Below are 26,757 nucleotides of genomic sequence, written 5' to 3' on the forward strand. Positions count from 1 at the left end.
TCACCTAGATATTAAGCCCAGAATGCATTAGTCATCCTTCCTAATACTCTCCCTCCCCCACCCCACCCTCTGACAGGCCCTAGTGTGTGTTGTTCCCCTCCCCGTGTCCATGTGATCCCAGCATTAAGCTCCCACTTACAAGTGAGAGCATGCAGTGTTTGGTTTTCTGTTCCTGCATTAGTTTGTGGAGAATAATGGCTTCTAGCTTCACCCATGTCCCTGCAAAACACATGATCTCATTCTTTTTATGGCTGCCTAGTATTCCATGGTGTATATGTACCACATTTTCTTTATCCAGTCTATCACTGATGGGCATTTGGATTTTCTTTGTTGTTGTTGTTGTTTTTGAGACAGGGTCTCACTCTGTCACCCAAGCTGGGGTACAGTGGTGCTATAACAGCTCACTGCAGCCTCGACCTCCCGGGCTCAAGTGACCCTCCCACCTCAGACTCCCAAGTAGCTGGGACCACAGGTGTGGGCCACCATGCCTGGCAAATTTTTTTTTTTTTTTTTTTTTTGAGATGAGGTCTCACTATGTTGCCTGGGCTGGCCAAATCTGAATTCTTTATCCACATGTCTTTCCATATGCTTCTCCTCTTGGCTTCCCCACTTCAATAAATGACAGCACCCAGTTCAAGACAGAAACCTGAGAGTCACCTTTAAGCTCACCTTGTCCCTCACGCTCCACATAGATTCTCACTAAGAATCACTGCATCTTGCTCCAAAGTGCATCCCAAATCCAGGCTCTTCTCTCCTTCCTCAGTGCTTCCCCCCAAGCCAGGTCACATCACCTCTTCCCTGAGTCTCTGCTCCAGTCTTTCACCTTGCCTCTCTCTGATCTATTCTCCCATAGCAGCTGGGGTAACCTTTTTTATTTTTACTTATTTATTTATTTTTGAGCTGGAGTCTCACTCTGTCACCCAAGCTGGAGTGCAGTGGCGCGATCTCGGCTCACTGCAACCTCCACCTCCCAGGTTCAAGCGATTCTCCTGCCTCAGCCTCCTGAGTAGCTGGAACTACAGGCACCTGCCACCACACCCGGCTGGTTTTTGTATTTTTTTTTGGTAGAGATGGGGTTTCACCATGTTGGCCAGGCTGGTCTTGAACTCCTGACCTAGTGATCTGCCCGCCTTGGCCTCTCAAAGTGCTAAGATTACGGGCGTGAGCCACCGCACCTGGCCTGAGGCAATCTTTTAAAAATATAGGCTGGGTCATTTTACTCCCTGGCTTAAAACCCCCAGTCCTTAGCATATAGAATAAAATAACTCTGGTTGCCTAAAGCTTGGGGGCATGGAGGAAAATGGGGAGTAATTTTGAATGGGTATAGTTTCTTCTTGGGGTGATGAAAGAATTCAAACCTGATTGTAATCATGGTCCCTGCCTCCCTTCCTGGTGTCCTTTTCTGTCTCTCCTGCTCCCTCTCCATGCACCAGCCTCACTGGCTTTTCCTTCCATTTTGCAAACACTAAGAGCCCCATCTTAGGACCTGAGCTGCTTTTTTTTTTTTTTTTTTTTTGACAGAGTCTAGTTCTGTTTTGCCCAGGCTGGAGTGCAGTGGTGTGATCTCGGCTCACTGCGATCTCCGCCTCCCGGATTCAAGTAAGTCTCCTGCCTCAACCTCCTGAGTAGCTGGGATTACAGGCACCTGCACCATGCCTGGCTAATTTTTGTATTTTTAGTAGTGTCGGAGTTTCACCATATTGGCCAGGCTGGTCTGGAACTCCTGACCTCAGATGATCCACCTGGGCTGCTTTCTGAGAACCAATTCCCTCAACTACCTCCCACTCTTGGGTTGGCTGACTCATTTCTATCTTTCCAATCTCAGCTTGCCCCTTCACCCCGAAACACTGTCTGATCTCTTTGCCCAAGGCAGATCCCCCAGGTATTCTCTAGTTCAGCATCCTGTTATTTTCTTTGCAGCACTTGCAGCACTTTGTTAAACTGTCAGCTGTTTTTGTTTTTTTGTTTTTTTGGTTGGCCCCCTCTCCTCGTGTGTAAGCTCTCTGAGGGCAGGGATCATAGTGTTTATTCTGTTTCCATTGTACACTCTGGGCCCAGCATGGAATAGGTACTTATAAATGTGGGTTGAATGTCGGAATTGATGAATGCTTCGGCATCTTTGAAGAGAGGTAGGGAAGGATAAGTAGGTCCTCTGGCCTGGGCTCCAACCTGCCTCATTAGGACTTGGTCCCACCTTTCTTCCTCTCAGGAGGCCAGTCTGCTGGCAGCCTCCTAATTATGTTTTACTTGACTATAAATCTTTTCATTAAATGTAATTGAAAAATACACCTTTTGAATCATCGCATTAACCGAGCATCAGCAGGAAGGTGGTAATTAATGCCTTCCTAGAATCTCCCACTAGGTTGAAGAGAACTGGCTCCAAGATAATCTTCTGCCAACCCCAAATGTGTAAGGCACTAGTCCTTCTGCCCCCAGGGAAGGTGGAGGCACAGGAGCCAGGGTGACCATGGATGGGTCAGGCTCAAGGGTGATGGGCAATGTCCTCCACTTCTTTCCCCACTGCAGGAATCAGATAACTAGGAACAATGCCCAAGCCCCCTGCCCAGTACTCCCTTTGGGACCTAAGTTCTGCCATATTCCTCCCCCTTTCTTTCCTGGGCCCCTGGTTCAGAGCAGTCTCAGTTAGAAGGCCAGAAAAGAAGAGGATAGGAATGGAGTGAATGCTCCACAAGCACCTTATAGGAGTCAGGTCTGTCCCCATCAGTCTCTGCAGCTGATCGAGTACAAGCTGAGGAAACTGATGCTCAGAGATGTTCTGAAATATAATAGGGTTAAAATTCAAATTAAAAAGCCAGGGTCAGTCGGGCACCGTGGCTCACACCTGTAATCCCAGAACTTTGGGAGGCCGAGGCAGGTGGATCACTTCAGGTCAGGAGTTCAAGACCAGCCTGGCCAACATGGTGAAACCCAGTCTCTACTAAAAATACAAAAAAAATTAGCCGGGCCTAGTGGCACACACCTGTAATTCCAGCTACTCAGAGGCTGAGGCAGGAGAATCACTTGAACCCGGGACACAGAGGTTGAATGAGCCAAGACTGCACCACTGCACTCAAGCCTGGGCAACAGAGCAAGACTCCATCTCTAAATCAATCAATCAAGCAAGCAATCAATCAATCAGTAAAAAATAAAAAGCCAGGGTCTTAGAACCTAAATTCTAAGGGCAATCTCAGCGCTGCCCTTGAAGGCCCATGCCTTCAGGCCAGCCCTTCCTCCTTTCCAGAACTCCAGCTCTTCAACTATTCTAGTTTATGTTCTTATATATCCCACATCTGATTCATCAGGGAATTTGTCTGCTCTGCCTTCAAAATAAATCCAGAATCAGCGCATTTGTCCCTCCACTGCTACCCACTGCCTTCCCTCTCTCCTGGATGACCAGTTTCTGCCCTTGATCCACTCCTGTCTATAGTCTATTCTCAGTGCAACAGTCAGAGTGACTTTTTAAAAAACAGAACAGCTTTGTTGAGATATAAGTTACCCATTTAGTATGTACGACAGGCTGGGCGCAGTGGATCACACCTGTAATCCCAGCACTTTGGGAGACCAAGGTGGATGGATCACTTGAGATCAGGAGTTCGAGACCAGCCTGACCAATCCAGTGAAATCCCATCTCTACTAAAAATATAAAAAAATTAGCCAGGTGTGGTGGTGCACGCCTTTAAATCCTAGCTACTTGGGAGGCTGAGGTGAGAGGATCACTTGAACCTGGCAGGCAGAGGTTGCAGTGAGCCAAGATTGCACCATTGCATTCCAGCCTGGGTAACAGAGCGAGATTCCATCTCAAAAAATAAAAAATAAATTTAAAAAATAAAGTGTACAACAGGGCCAGGCACGACAGCTCCTGCCTGTAATCCCAGCACTTTGGGAGGCCATGGTGGGCAGATCACCTGAGGTCAGGCGTTCAAGACCAGCCTTGCCAACATGGTGAAACTCCATCCCTACTAAAAATACAAAATCTAGCCAGTTGTGGTGGCAGGCACTTGTAGTCTCAGCTACTTGGGAGGGTGAGGCACAAGAATCACTTGAGCCTGGGAGGTGGTGATTGCAGTGAGCTGAGATTGCACCACTGCACTCCAGCCTTGGTGACAGAGAGACTCCATCTTAAAAATAATAAATAATAAAAAATAAATAAAGTATACAACAGGCCAGGAGTGATGGCTCTTGCCTGTAATCCCAGTGCTTTGGGAGGTTGAGGCAGAATTATCACTTGAGGCCAGGAGTTCAAGACCAACCTGGGCAACACGGTGATACCTTGTCTGTACAAAAAATTTAAAAATTAGGCAGACCTGACAGTGCATGCCTATAGTCCCAGCTACCCAGGAGGCTAAGGCGGGAGGATGGCTTGAACCCAGAAGTTGAAGGCTGCAGTGAGCCATGATCATGTCACTGCACTCCCTCCTGGGTGACAAAGAGTCTGTCTCAAAAAAATAAATATGTAGGCCAGGCATGGTGGCTCACACCTGTAATCCCAGCATTTTGGAAGGCCGAGGCGGGCGGATCACCTGAGGTCGGGAGTTTGAGAACAGCCTGACCAACATGGAGAAACCCCGTCTCTACTGAAAACACAAAATTAGCCGGGCGTGATGGCGCATGCCTGTAATCCCAGCTACTCGGGAGGCTAAGGCAGGAGAATCGCTTGAACCTGGGAGGCCGAGGTTACGGTGAGCCGAGATCACGCCAATGCACTCCAGCCTGGGCAACAAGAGCGAAACTCCGTCTCAAAAATAATAATAATAATAAACAACAAGTAAATAAATATGTAAATAAAAAATAAAGTGTATAATACAATGATTTTTAGTGTATTTATAAATTTGCACGGCCATCACCACACAATTTTGAAAACTTTTCCTTTTTTATTGTTTTTTTTGAGACAGAGTCTCACTCTGTCACCAAGGCTGGAGTTCAGTGGCACAATCTTGGCTTACTACAACCTCTGCCTCCTGGGTTCAAGCAATTCTCCTGCCTCAGCCTCCCGAGTAGCTGGGACTACAGGCGCCCACCATCACGCCTGGCTAATTTTTATATTTTTAGTAGAGACAGGGTTTCACCATATTGGCCAGGCCGGTCTTGAACTCAGGACCTTGTGATCTGCCTGCCTCAGCCTCCCAAAGTGCTGGGATTACAGGTGTGAGCCACCAAGCCCTGGAGTTTTTTTTTTTTTTTTTTTTTTTTGAGACAGAGTCTCACTCTGTCACCCAGACTGGAGTGCAGTGGCATGACCTCAGCTCACTGCAACCTCTGCCTCCCTGGTTCAGCCTCCGAGTAGCTGGAATTATAAATGTGCACCACAACACCCAGCTAACTTTTGTATTTTTAGTAGAGATGGTGTTTTGCCATGTTGGCCAGGCTCGTCTCAAACTCCTGACCTCAAGTGATCCACCTGCCTCAGCCTCCCAAAGTGCTGGGATTACAGGTGTGCGCCACCACAACTGGCCAATTTTGAGCATTTTCATCACTCTAATAAGAAGCCCATCCCATTAGCAGTCTCTCTCCACCTGCCTTCCAATACCTCAGCCCTAGGCAACTGGAATGATTTTTAAATACTAAGTCAGATGATGTCACTCCTCTGCCTAGAACTCAGAGCCCTCAAGTGGTGTACCTTTTCATTCAGAATGAAAACCTGAAGGCCCTAGACAGTCTGACCCTAGGGTTCTCTGGACTCAACTCCTTCAATCTTCCCCTTGCTCATTCCCTCTTCCAGACACTCTGGGAAAGCTATTGCCTCGGGGTCTTTGCACTGGCTGTTCTTTTTGATAGGAAAGTTCTTCCCCAGATATCTGACCTCTTTCAGATCCATACTAAAATAGCACCTTCTCTAAGAGTCTTTTCCTGGCTGCCCCATTCAAAACTGTACTGCTTTTCCTTTCTTCCTTTTTTTTTTTTTTTTTTTTTTTTGAGACAGAGTCTTGCGCTATTGCCCAGGCTGCAGTGGAGGAGTGTTATCTCCACTCCCTGCAACCTCCACCTCTCCGGGTTCAAGTGAGTCTCCTGCCTCAGCGTCCTGTGTAGCTGGGACTACAGGCATGCAGCACCACCACATCCAGCTTTTTTTTTTTTTTTTTTTTTTTGTATTTTTAGTAGAAATAGGTTTCACCATCTTAGCCCAGGCTGGTCTAGAACTCCTGACCTCAAGTGATTTGCCCCCCTCAGCCCCCTCCCAAAGTGCTGGGATTACAGGTGTTAGCCACAACACCTGGCCCACCTTCCTTGGTTTTTTCTTTTTTTGTGTATGTTTCACCATCTAACACACTACGTATTCTACACATTTATTATGTTCATTGTCTATCTCCCCCCACTTCATACACAAGCTCCTTGGTTGGGGTTGGGGGTTGTTTTTAGTAGCACTCCCTGCACCTAGGACAAGACCAGGTACATATTAGGTGCCCAATAAATAAATGTGGAGCGAGTAGATGAATGGACCCAATAATAAAGGTATGGGAATCAAGGATCTCAAAAGTGGCAACCATTCTTGAGGGGCAGGCGATGAGACCCACCTGGTGCCAAGCATTCTCTGTCTTCTCTCTACTGGGGCAGGAGTTGGTCATTTCCTCCTTTTTGGTGGAATACTCTGGGAACCTAGCTTCCTCTGGGTATTAATTGATATAAAAGTAAGTAGATGAGCTGGCACGATGCCTGTGTCCCAGCTACTTGGTAGGCTGAGGTGGGAGGATCACTTGTGCCCAGGAGTTTCAGACCAGTCTGGGCAACACAACAAAACCTCATCTCAAAAAATAAAAGTAGATGGAATACTCCCCCATCTCCTTACCTCCTACTCCACAAGAAAGGATGAAGTATGCCCTCATGGTAGGGAGCATGGATAGGAGCTCTTCCTTAAAACTGGCAACTGGGGTGGTTTGTGACTCTATTAGGAGGGATAGGAGTTAGACAGCTGGAAGGATTTACCAAAAGTTAGGAAATGAAGTAAAGGAATGAGGTGTCTTCTCCTTTTTTTTTTTTTTTTTTTTTTTTGAGATGGAGTCTCGCTCTGTCACCAGGCTGGAGTGCAGTGGTGCCATCTCGGCTCACTGCAACCTCCGACTCCCAGGTTCAAGCGATCTTCCTGCTTCAGCCTCCCAGATAGCTGGGACTACAGGCGTGGGCCACCACGCCCAGCTAATTTTTGTATTTTTAGTAGAGATGGGGTTTCACCATGTTGGCCAGGATGATCTTGATCTATTGACCTTGTGATCTGCCCGCCTCGGCCTCCCAAAGTGCTGGGATTACAGACGTGAGCCACCATGCCCGGCAGAGGTGTCTTCTCCTCTTAAGGGCTAAGAGAATTAAATCCACTAATCTTCCTGTGTGCCTTCCTTTACATCTTTCTGAATAGTCAGCAATAGATCCTCCAAACTCCAGACCTCATTCCTCTCCAGTTTCCCTTCTCCACTCCCCCTCATCCCTTTTCTACCTCCCTCAGCTTAACGCCATTTGCTGGGGCCAAAATAAGGACCAGCTCCATATGTACCCAGGGAATATTAAGCCAGGTTGAGAGGGAAGAGCTGACTTCTAATGTATGGCCCAATCACCTTATGGCAGTGTGGTAGAAGGGAAAGGCTGGGGCTTTAGGCCAGTCCTGGCTCTGAAGTTGGTCAACTTCTCTGAGCCTCGGCTTTCTCATCTGTTAAATGGGGCTAATAATATCTGCTTTGCAGCATGTGCAAGTTGGAGATGGCTCACTGGCACAGAGTAAGCACTTATTTTTATCTTATTTTATTTAAAAAAAAAACTTCCTGGCCGGGTATGGTGGCTCATGCCTATAATCCCAGCACTTTGGGAGGCTGAGGCGGGTGGATCACAAGGTCAGGAGATCAAGACCGTCCTGGCTAACATGGTGAAACCCTGTCTCTACTAAAAATATAAAAAATTAGCCGGGCGTGGTGGTGGGCACCTCTGGTCCCAGCTACTTGGGAGGCTGAGGCAGGAGAATGGTGTGAACCTGGGAGGCGGAGCTTGCAGTGAGCCGAGATTGCGCCACTGCACTCCAGCCTGGGCGACAGAGCGAGACTCCATGTCCAAAAAAAAAAAAAAAAAAACTTCCTTACAGAGGACATGGTAGGCACTTAATAGTATGGTGATGATGATGATGATGATTATTATTATTTTGAGAAGGAATCTCACTCTGTCATCCAGGCTGGCGTGCAATGGCGCAACCTCAGATCACTGCAACTTCCGCCTCCCAAGTTCAAGAGATTCCCCTGCCTCAGGCTCCCAAGTGGCTGGGATTACAGGTATGCGCCACCGTGCCTGGCTAATTTTGTATTTTCAGTAGAGACGGGGTTTCACCATGTTGGCCAGGATGGTCTTGAACTCCTGGCCTCAGGTGATCCCCCTGCCTTGGCCTCCCAAAGTGCTGGGACTGCAGGCATGAGTCACTGCGCCCTGCCTATAGTATGATTATTATTCCTTGGGCTCCAAAAGGCCCTCTCTTTCATCCCCATGGATAAGGAAGGGCCTTTCCTCCCATCGTTCTCCATCTGGAACTTTCATCTGGACAAGAGAAACAGTTTCACTGCTGGCTTCTCTGCCTCCAGTCTCACCCTGTTCCAATCCAACCTCTACACTCTGCCAGAATTCTTTTTCTAAAATTCAATTCACTGCTGAAAATTCCTCCAAAGTTCCCCCATTGCCTACCAGCACACAGCAAGCAAGCGATTAAGAGTTTGGGCTTGGTGTCAGACCTGGGTTTGAAACTTAGCTCTGTCACTTTCTAGCTGTCTCTCTCGGGCCAAGTTACTTCGCATCTCCGAGCCTCTGTTTGCTCACCGAAAAATGGGATAATAGTACTTGGTTCATGTGGTTATTGTAAAGGAGAAACAAGATAATCAATATAAAGCATTTGGCATACGAGAGATGCTAGCTATGCCTATTATTATGACAACGTGATTTAAATCATAGTTCTTGAGCACAGCATGCAAAGCTGTCTGTAGGAGTCAGACAATAGGAAGAACTTCCCAACTTGCCGAGGATTGTCAGAATGAAGCATCAGGCCTGCCTATCCAACCTTGTTTCCTGTTCCTGCACGAACCCCATGTTTTGGTGAAGAAGCGCGTTACTCACTGCCTCCCATGCTGAGCCTCCTTTCGGTGCTTTTGCACATGCTGTTCTTGCCACCTAGAATGCTCTTGCTCTCCTTGCCCACCTAGCAAACTCCAACTCATCAGTCAAGACCTAGTTCAGCGCCGGGCGCCGTGGCTCACGCCTGTAATCCCAGCACTTTGGGAGGCCGAAGCAGGTGGATCACCTGAGGTCAGGCGTTTGAGACCAGTCTGGGAAACATGGTGAAACCTGTACTCTACTAAAAATACAAAAATGAACTGGGCATGGCAGCATGCACCTGTAATCCCAGCTACTCAGGAAGCTGAGGCAGGAGAATCGCTTGAACCCAGGAGGCGGAGGTTGCAGTGAGCCGAGATCACACCACTGCCCTCCAGTCTGAGCAACAGAGCAAGACTCTGTCTTAAAAAAAAAAAAAAAAAGACCTAGTTCAAGCCTTCTATCCTCTGAGAAGCATTCCTAGACCCCAAGCAGGGTCTATCACATCCTCATGCTTCACCATCCATTGGGGTTAAGAGCCACAGGCCTTAGAATCAGGCTGCCTGAATTGGAATCTTAGTTCTGCCATTTGGTAGCTGGGTGATCTTGGGCAAGTTACTTCACTTCTCTGGGCTTCAGTTCCCTGATCTGGAAAATGGGGGTGATGATAATAGTATCTATCTGATAAGGTGGTTGTGAGGAGTAAACAGGTTACTATATACAAAGGATTTGCTCCCATATTTGGCATACCATAAATGCCTAGTAAGGGTAAGCCACCATAATTCTTTTTCCAGCCTCTTTTGTCTTCCAGGGCAGGGGTCAGTCCGCATGTCTGTCTCCCTTACCAGGCTGTGAATTTGACGGGCTGAGGCTAGAGCTGATTCAGGCTGTGTTCCAGGTCTCAACCCCAGCACAAAGCTGGCGTAGGGCGGACACGCGGCACCTCTGCCTGGGTGGGCAGTCATGAAAGCGCTCCTAATGTGCTAGGCTCTGTGCTAAAGCTCTGATGTGTACCATCTCATTTGTTCCTTAGGATAATCCTATGAGCTGGTTACTAAATGTTCTTCCCATTTCATAGATGAGGAAATTAAGGCCCAGAGGTAAGTGCCTTCTGGCGCTAGTAAGAGAGCAAACAGCAGAGCCAAGGTCCAACCCTCTGAGCCTCAGTTTCCTCATGTATGCAATGGGATGATAGCTGTTCTTCCTACCTCGGGTTAACTCTGTGAATTAATATATGTAACTATAAGAAACAACAAGGATGGGGCTCGTGTCCTCCCTATGAACTGGGTAATGCTTTGTTGAGGACAAAAACAACTTTTCTGGAGGTGAAACTGAGGAGTAGCTGAGACTCAAACTGCCCAAGGCCCCAATATACCCCTCTCCCTAGGGTTTGTCTGCAGCCTAGGGCCAATTCAGCAACCTCTCCCCTCTCCTGGGCCCACTGCCAGCCCCTCCACCCATTTCCCCCACCCATTGCCACTGAAAGACAATGGTGGGCAGGCCCGGCCTTTGTGAGAGAGGTCAGGCCAGTTAATCTTGGGCTGGCTTGGGGAGGGGCATGTAGGGGGACCAGAGGAAGGGAGTGGGGGCTGCATGCGGCGGGGGAGGAGGGGTTGGTGGGTGGACAGACAACAGTGAGCTGGTAAGAGGACGTTGGAGGCAGGGGGCCTGAGAAGTAAAAGCTTGAAACAGGCTTTGGGGAGCATTTCCTCCGAATGTAGATTTGAGCTCCTATTAAACTTGCCAAAAATTTGTGTTAGCTAATGGATTCTTAATTCTGTCTAAAATGAGAGAGGGAAAATTATGCCATTCATCTTGTATTGGTTTGAAATTACATCTGACACCTAATCGATCATACTGTGGAACATTAACTCTTTGGAAGAGACCCAACTTTTTCTCTCTCCCTCGCTTTCCAGGGCTCTGGAGCCACCCCCCACCCCTGATTCCTTCTTTTGTATTTCATTAACTAAGCAAAGCTCTGGCTGTCTCTGGGGGTGAGGGGGTGGGAGTTGGGGAAAGGGTTCATTTGAACCGAGGAAGATAACCAGGCCCCCGAATGCTCTACCTATAGTCAGAGTCCACGTTTCCAACCTTCAATTGACCTCCTCTCTCCTTCTGTTTTTCCCAAGCATTCGGAGATGTAGAAATGCAGAATGGAGGCACTGGGGTGTGGGGTGACCTCAGAGCCACCTTGGGGGCACCAGGGAGAGGGTGGGAGCCAGGCAAAGCAGTGCTGGCACCTGGGGCTAGGGCAGGGGCCATGGTGGTGGGGGCTCACCTGCGACTTGCCTGGCAGATGGGTGAGGAGGAGGAAGGCAGATGACAATAGCTTTGCCTCTGGGGATCCTGATGAGATCCAACTGAAAACCCCAACCCCAGACCTGCTTTTCCAGGTGGAGGACTTTTTGGCAGCAGGGAGAACCCAATGGAGGCCGACAGACCTGGGCTGGGATTCTGGCTTCACTCCTGACAAGCTGTGTGACCTTGGGCAAGTTATATAAGGCCTCTGAGTCTCAGTTTCCTTCTCTGTCAGAGCAGAATAATAATGCCACAGCACAGCGCTGGGCTGAGGGCTAAATGACATAATCTATGTAAAACTGGGACAGAGCCTGGCACACAGTAGATGCCCAGTAAAGGTGACAAGTCAGAATCCAGATCTCCAGGACCTCTCCCTGCTTCTGAGCGTCCCCCATTCCCCCTCATTCCCCTTCCTCTCTCTGACTTCCCACTGCCTGACCCTTCCTTGAATGTAGATGAAGGGCTGAGAAGCCACAAGATGGGAAGGAAGGAGGCCTGGGCCCCTGGGTCTCTGCGGGGACCATGGCCCTCCTCCTCCCTAGAGCTATTCTGTCTCCTCCAAGTTGTGGGGGGTTGTCTCCTGCATGGAGGGCCCTCTCAGCAATCCCCAACCTGCCTAGAAGGTGGAGTCTCTTGAGGAAGGGAAGCTCTAGGAGGTGAGACCAAGAGGGGGCCTCCAGCTGGGAGAGAGCCACTTGCTTTTACTAGGGCGCCTCTGACCTCTGCCTGTGGTTCCAAAGGGCTCCTGTCTCTAATTTGGACATCCCATAATTTTACAGGAGAGCAGTGGATTGGACTGGGAGTGGGGCTTGACTATCAAGAGCAAGAAAGAGCAAAGGGAAATAGGTGGGAGTGAGAGGGGAGGGGGCAGGGACATCACCCCCACCTCTATTTCCCAGGAGACACCATGGCTTCTCCCTTAGGTTGGCTTTGGACACTAGGGGAAGAGAAGGTTCCTAGTCCCTCCAGCTCCTCATGAAGGGGGTCATCATGGAAGGAATGTGGCATGCAGCTGACCTCTGGTACAGGACAGCAAGAGGAAGCTGAGATGCCTCTTTCATAAAAATTTGGGCAGCTGCTGGGCGCAGTGGCTCATGCCTGTAATCCTAACTTGGGAGGCCAAGTTGGGTGGACTGCTGAGCTCAGGAGTTCAAGACCAAGCTTGGCAACACGGTGAAACCCCCTCTCTACTAAAATACAAAAAAATGGCTGGGTGCCATGGCTCACGCCTGTAATCCCAACTCTTCGGGAGACCAAGGTGGGTGGATCACCTGAGGTCAGGAGTTCCAGACCAGCCTGGCCAACATGGTGAAACCCCGTCTCTACTAAAAATACAAAAATTAGCTGGGCGTGGTGGTCTGCACCTGTAATCCCAGCTACCCAGGAGGCTGAGGCAGGAGAATCGCTGGAACCTGGGAGGCAGAGGCTGCAGTGAGCCGAGATTGTGCCACTGCACTCCAGCCTGGGTGATAGAGCAAGGCTCTGTCTCAAAATAAATAAATAAATAAATAAATAGGACCAGGCACGATGGCTCATGCCTGTAATCCCAGCACTTTGGGAGGCCAAGGCAGGCAGATCACGAGGTCAAGATAGAGACCATCCTGGCCAACATGGTGAAACCCCATCTCTACTAAAAATACAAAAATTAGCTGGGCGTGGTGGCGGGCGCCTGTAGTCCCAGCTTCTTGGGAGGCTGAGGCAGGAGAATCGCTTGAACCCGGGAGGCGGAGGTTGCCGTGAACCAAGATTGTGCCACTACATTCCAGCCTGGCGACAGAGCGAGACTCCATCTAAAAATAAATAAATAAAAATAAAATAAAATACAAAAAATTAGCCGAGTGTGGCAGCGTGTACCTGTAGTCTCAGCTATTTGGGAGGCTGAGGGCTGAGGCAGAATTGCTAGAACCCAGGAGGTGGAGGTTGCAGTGAGCCAAGATCACGCCACCACACTCCAGCCTGGGTAACAGAGCAAGACTCCATCTCTACAAAAAAAAAAAAAAAAAAAAAAAAAAAAAATTGGGGGCAGCTTTAGACCCTCTTAGCACAGACTTCACCCTCTTAGCACAGACTTCACTCTCAAAAGGCACCTACAAATGCCTGAATGAATGCATGGGCAGGTGAAGGGCCCTGGCTCATTCAAGGTCGCTGTAGAATTCCTAGAGTCAAGGTCACTCTAGGAATTATAAGCTTCTATTAGTTATCTGTCCTAAGTACAGGAAAGAATGGCCTAGAATGCCCCAACTATATTCCTGGACTTTGTGGAGGAGGCCCAATGTAGAGACCAGGAATGATGAAAAAATTTCATTTTACAGAGGAGGAACTTAGGACTCAGAAAGGGAGGTATAACAGGCCAGAGCCACGGGGTAAGTCAGGAAGCTCAGAACTGGGGCCTCTGACTCTCAGTCCAGTGCTCTTCTTCACCTGCATCATGAATCTGAAGGGACATTTTCAGCCACTTGTACAGTCCCAGGAGAGCCTACAAGGGGCTGGAGTTTTGGGAGGCAGTGGGAGAGTTGCTCCAAGAGGCTTTTCCTGAGGAGAAAGGAACAGAGGGGCTGGGGAGGCTTCTTAACTCCCTCTCCTGCCTCAACATACACATTGACACACAACGGCAGAAATTTTATTTCCAAATGTCCCTTCTCTGGGGAGCTCGCTGTTTCCCAGGAGACGCCGGGTAGAGATGCCCCTTCCTGCCAGCCTCCCTGGCAGCCACTAGGCGGCTGTGGCTTCATCTTTTGCCTGGAGACGCCACAGTGAGGGTCCCACGTGGTTTGTATTAATAGGAAGTGGAGCTGAGGGCTATAGGCGCTGAAGATAGGGCAGGCCAGCCAGGGATGGGTGGGCAGACAGGCCAGTGGGTAGACTGAGGCAGCCACACACAGGGCCACACTGAACAAAGGTCCTGGGCAGCTTTGCAAACCTAGATACATGAGCTAACCTGATTCTGGCTACTGGCAAACTGGAAGTATTTTTATTGTGTTTTCCCTTTGAATATAAAGATACTGGATGACTGGTGTAAAAATAGGGAATTCCAACAAAAGGGAATGAACAAAAGCCCCAGACTCAAATTTTAGGATGTCTTTTCCCGTAGGAAATGAATTAGCCTCTGACAGAAGTCTAGGGGAAGAGTCTGCTGTACTCAGGAAGGAGAGGAGGAAGCATCATGACACTGTGGAATGCTCTAGAATCTGGGAGGTGTCCCTGCACCGACCCCTAGTATTGGAGAGCCTGCTGTGTGCATTGGTCTGTTGTCCCCAGATCAGTAGTTTCACAGTGGGGTTTTATTTCTTGAGATGGAGTCTCACTCTGTCACCCAGGCTGCAGTGTGCAGTGGCACGATCTCAGCTCTCTGCAACCTCTGCCTCCCGGGTTCAAGTGATTCTCGTGCCTCAGCCTCCTGAGTAGCTGGGATTACAGGTGCGCACCACCACGCCTGGCTACTTTTTGTATTTTTAGTAGAGACGAGGTTTCACCATGTTGGCCAGGCTGGTCTTCAACTCCTGACCTCAGGCGATCCGCCCACCTCGGCCTCCCAAAGTCCTGGGATTACAGGCATTAGCCACCGAGCCCGGCCTCAGTGGAGTTCTTTCCATCCTGTGTTTTTTCCATACTCCCAACCTGCTGGGTGCACCATGCTGCCCTGCTGTTGTCACCCAGTCAATGTGGGTTGCAAGAATAATAAATTTACAGGAGAGGAAACAGGCCCTGAGATAGACACTGAAGTTGCCAGAGAGGCTCAGATCACATTCACAAGCATGACAGGTATACATTAAATGGCCTCAAATTCTCCACCAGTTCCCTCTTTCCCAGGGCTGAGAGGGATCAAAGGTTGGAGTCTATGGAAGAAACTTCCCAGGTCTAGCCCTTGGACAGGACAGGGGCAAGGCACGAGAGGGAGACTGTCAGGGATTGTGGGAAGAGAGGACCCAAGGAGAGAAGGACAGTAGTAGAGAGCCTGGTGTAAACCTAGATATTGAATCCGTGCAATGCCAATGAGGTAGAGAGCAGTTTTGCCCCTCTACTGTGACAATGGGGCGGCTTTGGCTGGAAGGTTTGAGGTAATCTTCCAGTTAGGCAGGGATTTAAGCATATGGAGAAGACTCACCTCCCTCAAGGTATCCACCCAAAACAGCAGCAGGGATAGAGGTCAGCCCCTTATCTCCCTTTCTTCTTTTTGCCAGAGGACTTAAGGTCCTGCCATCTACACATTACATATTATCCCATTTAGTCATTGGCAACTGGCTTATCCCTATTGTATAGATGGATAAGCCATGGCTAAGAAAGGTAAAGCGACTTGCCCAGGCTACAAACCAAGTGGCGGAACTAAGTAGATGCTCCAATCTCAGTTCTGGCCCCCAGATGCTCTTTTTTTTTTTTTTTTTTTTTTTTTTTTTTTTTGAGACGGAGTTTTGCTCTTGTTGCCCAGGCTGGAATGCAATGATGCAATCTTGGCTCATTGCAACCTCTGCCTCCCAGGTTCAAACGATTCTCCTGCCTCAGCCTCCAGAGTAGCTGGGATTACAGGCGCCCGCCACCACGCCCAGCTATTTTTTTTTTTTTTTTGTATTTTTAGTAGAGGCGGGGTTTCACCATGTTGACCAGGCTGGTCTCGAACTCCTGACCTCATGATCCGCCCGCCTCGGCCTCCCAAAGTGTTGGGATTACAGGCGGGAGCCACCGCACCCGGCCCAGATGCTCTTTTTAAGGTGTCAGTACTTGGTTTGGGCGTGGGGTGGGCACACCATGCTGGATTCTGGGGAAAAGGTCCTCTCCCTCACACAGACTCCTGGCCTTCCTTTAAGCTTAGATCCTTGCGGGGTGTCCTGTGTTGGTTGGGTCCAGACCCTGCCCCTGCTTCTACTGAGAACTGTACTGAGAAGATGCCCAGGGAGGCACATAAGACACGCGTCACCAGGCCTTGACACACGTGACCAACGCTCCTCAGAGATGTCACCTTTCCCGTTTTACCAGGGCTTGTTTTCCTGAAGTTCTCAGTCCTCCACTGTGTTCTTTCCCCACCCCAACCTTTCCATATCCTCCCGGTTCAGAAGGCGCAAAATCTTTGCTGAGGGCGGGCCAAGGCAGGGTGTACGCGGCCCAGAGCTGGAACCTTGGAAGAGCACCGACCGGACACTGCTCCGCTCTCCCTTGGGGCCCTCCCCTCCCCGCCCACCAAGAGAGCAGAGGCGGGGCCGGTCCTCCATCCCCGCCCTGCCTGGCCAGCCACAGCAGGGTGGCCTGAGGAGCGGCTGGGGGCGAGGGCCGGGGAAGGGGCCTGCAGATGCCGCCTCCGCCTCCCTTCCTTGTCCGGGGCCCCCATGGTGTCGGGGAGCAGGAGGAATCAATCAGGATAATGAAGCCGCAGCCTGCCACGCACTGCGGGGGCACTGAGGAGCGGGGGCCGGTGCCAAGTCCGCCAGACGGTTCGGAGGAGCCGAGCCCGGCGCGGCCCGGCGGCGGCGGCGGCGATGGCGGAAACCCGAAGCCCGCGCGCTAAAGCAGGACGCAGCTCCGCGCAGGCCGCTGGCAACCGCGCCTTGGCAACCGGGACGCCCGAGAGAAATCTTAAAGCTGCAGCGGCCTCTTTCCCCTCCATTGCGGTCGCCGCCAGGACCCCAGGGGAAATGGTCGTGCGGGCAAAGGTTGCTAGTGGGGGTCAAGCTCTGAGCCCCTCAGGACTTGGGGGGCCGACTCATACACTCGCTCACTTATTTATTTTATTTTATTTTATTTTATTTTGAGACGGCGTCTCGCTCTGTTGGGTAAGCTGGAGTGCATTGGCGCGACCTCGGCTCGCTGCAACCTCCGCCTCCCGGGTTCAAGCGATTCTCCTGCCTCAGCCTCCCGAGTAGCTGGGATTACAGGCGCCCGCCACCACGCCCGGTTAATTTTTTTGGACTTTAAGTAGAGGCGGGGTTTCACCATGTTGGCCAGGCTGGTTTTGAACTCCTGACCTCAAGTGATCTGCCCGCCTCAGCCTCCCAAAGTGCTAGCATTACAGGCGTGAGCCACCGCGCCTGGCCGTATTTATTAAATGTGTGTTGAACTTATGTACCCGAGCACAGGCTAGACACTAGGGAGGGGAACGGGCGGTGATTAGAAATGAACAAGATCCTGCCAAGAGGAATTCACAGTCTAGCGCGCGAGGCAGACCAGAATGGCTGAGGTGAGCAGAGCCCTGTGTTACCCAGGATAAAGGGGCTTGGCTGGAGGGCTGAGGGGGGGTGTTATAAAATATTCCTGCAGCACCTGCCTTGCTCCAGGCCGTGGGTTGGATGCTTCTTTCCTGGGCTGTGTTATTATCCCAAAGGCCCTGTGAGTTGGGTATTATTATTACCCCTATTATCGATCCCATTTTAAAGATGAAGAATTAGAGGCCCACAGAGGTGAAAAGACCTAGCCAAAAATCTCGTTTTATTTTTTGGAGAATCTAGGACTGGGTCAGTCCTATGACCATAGGACTCCTGATTCTGGCCAATTCTCATTATGCATGATGTCTGCAAAGTCAGATCTGAGTGAGGACTTCCAATATAAATTGTGTAAGAAGTAAGAAAGGAGAAAGGGCAGCTGAAGGGAGATGGGCACTTCATCCTTCTGCTGCCCACTACCCTGAACCTGTCTGCCCCTGTCCTCGTGAGCAGGGCTGGATGTGAACAGAGGACTAGATGAGGTGACCTCCAGACACCCTCTGGTTCTGTGATTTGATAGATTCTGCCTGAAGTCCAGGCACTGTGCCACCCTTCTGGGCAGCAGTAGTTGGCAGGGGGCTGCAAGCTGGGGGGTATTCCAGGCTTCTGAAACAAGGGGTCAGGGTTGGTGGGGGAGAATAAGAGGGGTGGTAAGGGGGCTTTGGCAAAAGAAAGCTAGAAGCAGTATCACTAAAAATGCTGGGCCTCGTCGTCTGTTCTCTTGTCTACCTATCTTTCTTTTTCTGCATCCATTCAGGCAAGAAACCTGTGCCAGGGCCTGGAGTAGGCTCAGAGGCTGTTGGTGAGGCAAAAAGCATGTTGGCTTTGGAGCCCAGCTCATCTGGTTTCAAACCCCAGTTCTGTCATTTACCAGCTACGTGACAATGGGCACGTGACTCAATCTCCCTGAGCCTCAGTTTCCTCGTCTATAGAATACAGGCATTAATACCTACATTTCAGGGTTATTGTAAAACTTAATTGAGGTGAGAAAAATGTATGTAGGTGTCTGGCATATGGTACTTAATAAATGGTAAATTTTAAAATGTCTTTGCTTATTTTGGTAGTCTGATAGCTTCTAAAGATATGTCCATGTTCTAATCCCCAGAACCTGTGAATGTTACCTTAACTGGAAAATGGGTTCATCTTTGAGGATGTGATTAAGAATCTTGAGATGGGGAGATTATTCTGGATTATCCAGGTGGGCCCTAAATGCCAACACAAGTGTCCTTATGAAAGAGAGAGAGAGAGAGAGAAATTATACATATATCAAAGAGTAGAAGGTGATGTGAAGACAGAGGCAGAAACTGCAGTGATGGGGCCACAAGCAAAGGAATGCTAGTAGCCACTAGAAGCTGAAAGAGACAAGGAACAGATTCTCCTCTAGAGCCTCCAGAAAGAGCATACCCCTGCCAACACTTTGATTTTGGTATAATAAAATGGATGTTGAACCTCTGATCTCCAGAAGTGTAAGAGAATAAACTTCAGTTGTTTTAAGACACCAGAGTTGTGGTTAATTTGTTACAGCAGCCTTGGGAAACTAATACACTTATAATGGAGATTTAGTCTTGAACAAAACCAAAAGTTCATGGTCTAGTGGGACAAGAGAGAAGTAAAGAGACAGTGCATAGAGGCACCCAGAAGGGAGGCACCTTGTCAGAACTGGGGAGTGGAGGAGTAAGGTAGGCAAGGCTGTTGGAGTTGGAGGACTTAGCCAACTGAGGGGCTGAAACAGGAAGGGCATACCAGGCAGAGAAAACAGTGTAGGTAAAGGCATGGATGGAAGAAAACACTGCCTTCAGAAAACTGCCCATGTTTGGGATGGCAGGTATGTTGGGGGCTGCGGGGGCAGCATGACAGAACTGCTGAGGTGGGCAGCAGGGGCAAGAGAGCCAAGGATCTTGGCTTCCACCCCAGAATGGAATCAAACCCTCCACTCTGCCCTGGCACTGGGCCCAGGTCATACAATCCCAGACTGTCGGTACTGGAAAAAACCCTTAGAGACCATCCAGTAGTCTTGCCATTTCACACATAGGGAAACTGAGGCTCACAGAAAGTGAGCCAATCCAGGGAATAAGCAAGAACCAGATGGCTGCACTCTGGCCTCTCTCTTGAGCCTGGGTGTCCCATATCTGAGGATCTCAGAGATGCTGTCTGGTGGGCCCTCTGTAATCCACTTCCAAAAAGCACTGGCCTTGTGGTCTCTAGACAAAGAGTGTGTTATTTGCATATTATTTACATGTTGATAATTAGATGAGAGAGGCAGATTCTTTCAGGCCCTCCCCTTCATGTCCCCCTGTCCTATTTCACTCACATCAAGTTGTTCTTCCTCATACCTCTCTTGACCTCAACAACTTCTCCCAGAATTCCAGCCCAAGCCTCACTCCTCAAGTTTCCGTACCTAGGCCTAGCTCAACCCCTACTATATTAAACATTTGGTCCTGCCTGGAAAAATTGCTTGGTGGGTCGTTAGTGTATCTAGTCTAAGTGGAGGATCTTGGAACAGGTTACAATGGAAAGGGAGGCTGTCCAGCTTTGAAGTTTTTTCTGGGAGTGGGGAGAAGTGAGCACTGTCTCCTTGTAGCCCAGTGGCCATCTGAATGAGGCTGTGGGAGTGGGGGAGGAGGGTGTTCCTTGGAGATCTGGTGGGCAGGTATCAGCTGCATGCCCCAGGCCTGCCCCAAGCCTCTTGGCTGGCAGCCACACCAGCCCCTGAAGGAGTTGGCTCCTTCTTTGAGGGAGGAGGAATTCTAGGGAAGGTCTTGGAGCATCCCTTGGCCTGGTAGCCTAACATGAGTAAGGTGGATGTCACCATGTGTGTTACTGTGGACCCTCCAATGGGGACAGCAGTCCCATTGGAGGGCTGCTGTCAATCCAGAAAATTGTGAGGCACTGTGCTAAAGTAAAGCATGGTGTCTCCCTGAGGGCAGGCACTCAAAAAAATGTTTTCTGATAATGAGGGGCTACCTACCTCCTGGAGATAGGTAAGGAGAGGGAATCACAAGGAGGCACAGACTCTGCCTCTCTCGCTTCCCATTAGCCCCTTCTTTCCTTTGAAGCCAAGGCTGTTTCCAAAACCTCTCCCAGATGAGATGTCTGAGCCTGTCATTTGGTGATCACCAGAGAAGGCACCACACTGTGGCCAAGACAGGTGCACAGGATGACCTCAGGTTCCCCCTGCCCCTGTCCTGGCAGAAGAGCTGCAGAGATCCATCACCATGGCTGACTCAAGCAGCTGCCACGATCCGGGAAATTAGGATCCACGGAAAAACCTGGGGCACAGTTCAGGCTAGCAACTTGCAGAAGCCAGCTTGCTCTGGGGTTACAATAGTGTCCTGGATAGGGAAAGAAAGACCGCCCTCCATGTGCAGATAATTCCTCTCCATGCAGGGGTGATGTGTGAGCTATGTGTATATGTGCTGCAGGGACCTCATCAAGCATCCCAGCCTGCATGCACAGCTGTGTGCACACATCCCATTGGCAACAAGAGTATGTTGTGTGTGAGTGTCTTCTTGGAATTCCACCTTCCCTCTTCTCTGCAGAGCAGGCCTTCTCTTCTTGTTTCCTGGTAAAACGGGAAGTGAGGGAGTAACTTCAGTTTCATTACCTCTAGCCCTTCTCCCTTGTGGAACATCCTGTATTTGGTCATTTGCCTATGACAGCAAGGAGTAGATCCATTCTTGGTCCAGAGTGATCCTAGCTCCTCACTGGTCCAGATGACCCCCATCTTGAACAAATTCCTCTGCCCTGGTACCTCTCTCTTCCCTTAGGATGTCCCATGCCAATACCTCCTCTAATGTCCAAATCAAAGGGAGGGGTGGGAGGAACTTGGGGTGATGCTGTGGGTGTGGGAGGAGGAAGGGTGGATCAGATACTGTTCGATTTTGCCCAGGTCCCCTCGGAGCACTGCTGCTCATTTAAAATTCCGATTTAAAGCCGAGCGGCTCTTTAAATTTCCACATTAGCATGCCGCCCTGATGCCAGGCCAAGATGTTGGGATGGATTTGGCAGGAACGCCTCCAACAGCAGCAAGCAGCAGCATTTGCCAGCAATAAAACAACGCATGAATAAAAGAAGGCCGCTTGGCAGCAGCAGCAGCCCAGGTAGCTGGGTGAGCCCAAGAGGGGCATTCATATGTGGGGGCTCAGAGGCATGAAGGCCCATGCAGGGGCATGTGTGTGTGAGGGCTTCTGTGACTGTCTTGGCTTTCACCCCCAATCTATGCCTGCAGTGGAATCTGGGGTGAGGGCCCAGGCAAGATCAGGATTTCTCCCTTGTGCCTGTCTCACCCTCCTCCCCCCAGGGGTTATCCTCTTGGAGGGGACAGATGTTGCCTTTGATAAGGACACAAGGACTTGGCCTGAAGCCTTGAGTTGTCCTGCTTCATTAGGGCCCAGAGAACAGGTGGGGTCAGAGAGAGCAACACTGCCCAGAGTGGCTTCCCAGATCCAGGACCCTAGATACCTGGGTGCTGACGGGCACTGTTAGGATAAGGGGGCTGAGAAGCTGCTGTGAGCACTGGGTATTGGCACTGAGCTGGATGAAGAGATGCTCTGGGCTGGGAGATGGGCAAACGTCTGTGTGCTTGTTCAAGGTTAAGAATGGGGAATAGCCACAGACAGCAAGGAGCTACCATGTTTGGCCTAACTTTAACTCTTAACAGATTTGGGAACATTGTTTGAGGTCAGATGGTAAGGGCAGCAAAGGAGTCAGATAAAGCCCTGGGCTGGAGGCTGGACACCTCATAAAGGTCATTTTATCTATGCCCTGCTTCCCAGGGTCTAGGGAGTACAGCCCCAAAGGACTGGCTGTTCCTGGATTCTGTGTTCCTCTGCTCCAATCACCTGGCTGAAGCTCATCACCTAGCTCCCCAGACATTTTCAGGATCAAGCAGCCTGTCCTGCATCTGGTAAACTGCCTATCCCTCCTACTTGGTTTAACCGTCTCTTTCCCTGAAGTCCAGGGTAAGAGGACAGAAGCAAACAGAGGGGTGGCAACAGATGGTCTCTGCAGTCTCGGCAAGGCAAAAAAGAGGGATTTTCTTCAGAGCACCTTCCTCTGATGGAACTCCCCTCCCTTTCCAGCTCACATGAATGATTTCAGGCCTCCATGTGGGGAAAAACTGTTGAGACTTTGAATTACCTCAGTCCCTGGAAAAGCTGAAGAGCAGACAGGCAGGACCAGGCTCTGGCACAGCAATGGCCCCATACCCTGAAACTAGGACTGGTCCTGTCCTGATGAGGGAGAACAAGGTGGCCTGACCTCCCAGGTACTTTGTTCCCTGGTCCACACGTTGGGGTGGGTGAGCTCAGGGTGAGGGAGTGGCTAAGAAGGGAGTTTAGGCCAGAGAGATGTTCTTTTGTCATTTATTCATTCATTGAACAAGTATTTACAAAACAGCTGCTTTATGCTAGGCATTGTTTCTGGGCACTGGGAACACATTGGTGAACACAGATAGAAATGGTCACTGACCTTGTGGAACTTTCCATCCAATGAAACTAGGATCATTATTCAAATGACTGGACAAATACATAGGAAATAACTGTGTTAAGTGCTCTGAAGGAACGATATATAGTACCATGGAAGTGTGTAACTGGGGGACTTGACTGAGTCTAAGGAGTTGAGAATGAGTTTGCAAAGGACACAGAGAAAGACAGGTCAGAGCAATAGGAGGAGAACTGGCAGTGACATCAGAGAATCAAAGGAGGAGGTGGTCGACTGCCGAGATATGGGGAGCTATGAGACACCTATTTGCCTTGACTCCTCACCCGCTAGTTGTGAGTACAGGTATGGAAAGGCTCTGCCATTGTACCTGGTTCACAGTTGGTGCTCTGCAATGTTAGCTCCCTTCCCCCTCCCAAAGCAGAGCCTCCCTCCAGGGACCTTAGATTTCTGGAACAAAGTAGCTGCCCGGGCTTAGCCTCCTCTGTCAACTCAGGCTCCCAAACTCCAGCCATCCAGTCCTCAGGGAAAGGCCCCAGGCCTCTCCACATTAGTCCCATCACATGGAGCCTTACCATTCCCTAACCTACTTCCTCCTTTGTGCTGGTCTTCCATGAAGAGGGGCTGGGGTCTGGGTCTCAGAGAAGGATGCCATTCTGGGTCTGCTTCTGGAGCTGAGCCTGAGAAGAGAAGAGAGTTGGAATTCTCAGCCCCTTCTAGTGCTGCCTGGGGTGAATCTGAGTGTCTTAGGTGGGGAGAGGGAGTAATGGAGAGTTGGGGAGGGGGGCTGCCCACCCAAGACGGCGTAGAGCCCAGAGCTTTTTCCATCGCAGACACCCCATCTGTCTGCCACAGAAGGCTCGGGTTGGAAGAGGTGCAGAGAAGGGGGGTATGGCGGGTGAAACTGTACAGTCTGTGAGCTAGCACGATGGCAGCAAAGGTGCTGACTGCCGAAAGGGGCAGAGGGTCAGGGTGGGGTGTCGGTAGGGCTGCTGTCTTGGCAGCCGAAAACTAGAGGCCAGAGGTTGGGTCTGAGGTGAGAAAAATGATAGGGACAACACTGCACGACTCTCCCTAGACTGCTTGGTGTTTGATTTTGATTTTTATAGCTCCTTGCCCTAATGACCAGAGAGCAGAGTCATACCCCTCTTGCCAACAAACTAATGGAAGACCAGAGGCCGTGACAGCTGTGGGAAGGGACACTCCTAAGCCCAGGGCTGGGCTGGATTCATGATGCCTCCCTCTCCCTAGCAATCAGACCTTTTCCAGAACTTAAAATATTTTAGTTAAATGTGACAGTTTGCAGCATATTTTCTTTCACATATTACTTTAACTGATCCTGCTAAAGTCCAGTAAAGTAAACTTTATTATTATTCCTGGCCTATAGATGAAGCAACAAGGGCTTTAAAAGATCAAGTGGATAATAACCTGGGATCACAGGAGAGTAAGAAGTGACTAAATCCAAGTTTCCTGACTCTACATACAGGCCTAGGCTACTGTAGACCTTCCTTGCTCATTTTTTGGTTATTGTACAGCCCCCACTGCCAGGTCAGGTGTGGGGTTTTCTAGTGGAGAGCTCAGAAGAACTCCTTCCTAGTGACTGAAAAACGGGGAAGTACCCAGACCTTGGGGGACACACATCAGCACAGCCCCCTCTCCTGGATACCAACATCCAGACACTAGGAAACTGGAGATCCAACAGGCTGCTTACAGATAGAAATATGAGAGGGAAGCTGGGCACGGTGGCTCACGCCTGTAATCCCAGCATTTTGGGAGGCTGAGGCGGGTGGATCACCTGAGGTCAGGAGTTTGAGACCAGCCTGACCAACATGATGAAACCTCGTCTCTACTAAAAATACAAAAATTAGCTGGGCGTGGTGGTGCATGCCTGTAATCCCAGCTACTTGGGAGGCTGAGGCAGAAGAATCGCTTGAACCTGGGAGGCAAAAGTTGCAGTGAGCTGGGATCATGCCATTGTACTCCAGCCTGGGCAAGAAGAGCAAAACTCCGTTTTTTTTAAACAAACAAACAAACAAACAGACTGGGTGCAGTGGCTCACACCTGTAATCCCAGCACTTTGGGAGGCTGAGGTGGGCGGATCACAAGGTCAGGAGATCGAGACCATCCTGGCTAACATAGTGAAACCCCATCTCTACTAAAAATACTAAAAAATTAGCTGGGCGTGGTGGCGGGCGCCTATAGTTCCAGCTACTCAGGAGGCTGAGGCAGGAGAATGGCGTGAACCCAGTAGGCAGAGCTTGCAGTGAGCCGAGATTACACCACTGCACTCCAGCCTGGGCGACAGAGCGAGACTGTCTCAAAACAAACAAGCAAACAAACAAACAAAAGAAATATGAGAGGGACATAGACTGGAAGTGGCCAGGAAGCAGGGGCAGGGAAGGGCGTGGGGAGTGGCAAATGCCAGCCTGGAAGCAGCTGTTAGGGTCCACTCCAGGACCTGGAGCCGTCCCTTAAGAATCCCTGTGGATATCCCCTTCCCGCATTCCAAGTTCTAAATATTTTGTTTCCCCTCTCTACCTGTACTTAAGAAAATATATTTCCACAGCTTCCCTTGATGCTCTACCTACTGCAGTCTTTTCTTCCACTCTTCCCTGTTCAGAAGTTCTTCCTCAGTTGTAACCTTCTTTCTTCAGGCTGCGGATAATCCCTCTAAGAGCTCTCTAAGGCAGGTGCTAAGGGAACCCAAGACAGGGCTTCGTTATTAAATATAAATAGACAGGGGAGGGGAACTGAATATAGACACAGATATTTTATCTCTCCGTCCGTGTTAGTTATTAAGAAGAAAGCACTAGTGGTTGCTAAGCAACAGGTCTCCATAGAGGACAAGGTACCAGAGGAAAAAGCCTCCTTTGACTGAATATAGAGGTGGGAGGGTAGGAAAGGTGGGGGTCAAAGACCTCTGAATAGCAGGCCAGCTATAGGGAATGGTTGGTTTGTCCTCCAAGACCAGCCCTTTCCCCAGGCCTTAGCAAACTCCGCCTTTACAATCCTCAGGATTAGTGGTAGGAGGAAGGCCTTAGGCACTCCTCCATTCCTGCCAGGAGGAGGGAACCTGGTTTCCATAGCAACCCAGAAACAATCCTGGCCTTGTTTTGCTTATGGCTTCTCTGTAACCCCCTCTTGGGACACACACTATCATAGACTCCCTTCTCTGACCCTCAACTTCTGATTTGAGGGAGAGAGCCCATAGAAAGGTGGGGGGGTAGTGCCACAAAAGCTGGTCTCACTTGGTCCTAAAGTGACCTATTAAGACTACAAAGGAGGGGTAACTTAGGGGTAAGGTCCTCCAGGTATCCTCTGACCTCTGCATCTTATAAGGGGCTGTAAAACGCCAAATGGTGGCATCAGATGTAAACTGGTTTGCTTTCTAAAGGGCGAGTACAGACTGGGGTTCAAGGTCAGGAGAGAATGAGAGGACAGGGGTTTTTGTGCCCCTTGGCCACCCAGGCCCCCATCCTCCTCGACCTCAAGTCCACCGTCATCAAGAACCGGAAAATGGAGATATAGAACATTAACGTATGTCAAGTATAAGTGAGTGGCACCGAGGGGCATAATCTGTTTTTCTAATATGACCACAAGCAGAGTGTTAGAAGAATTAGGCCGACAGCTGCTGGTTTTTCCCCCTTCTCTCCCCCCTTCCTCACTCTCCCTCTCCCTCTCCCTTCCTCCTCGGCGTTTGCACACACCAATGGCAGCCGAGCCCTGCTCGCGATTTCTCTTAATCTTCCTCCGCCATCCTGCGCTCTTTCCGCAGGCGGTG

At 50.0% G+C, this 26,757-nt stretch overlaps 1 protein-coding gene across 14 annotated transcripts in view; it reads right to left on the reverse strand.

Annotated features, from left to right (window-relative positions):
* Window positions 1-22,884: 22,884 nt before the first annotated feature.
* Window positions 22,885-26,757, reverse strand: part of CDK12 (cyclin dependent kinase 12) — a 105,776-nt gene continuing 101,903 nt past the window's right edge. For 10 of the 14 annotated variants that reach the window (XM_054671590.2, XM_063798611.1, XM_054671598.2 and 7 more), the window contains 2 exons: window positions 25,561-25,669; window positions 22,885-23,656 (listed from right to left, as the gene is read on the reverse strand). The gene's annotated coding sequence lies outside the window, so the exon portion shown is untranslated. Of the gene's footprint in view, window positions 23,657-25,514; window positions 25,670-26,757 lie in introns of all 14 variants that reach the window. The other 4 variants (XM_054671578.2, XM_054671593.2, XM_054671592.2 and 1 more) reach the window with 2 other exon arrangements.

Source organism: Pan troglodytes, chromosome 19 (assembly GCF_028858775.2).
Source record: "Pan troglodytes isolate AG18354 chromosome 19, NHGRI_mPanTro3-v2.0_pri, whole genome shotgun sequence".
Taxonomy (NCBI): domain Eukaryota; kingdom Metazoa; phylum Chordata; class Mammalia; order Primates; family Hominidae; genus Pan; species Pan troglodytes.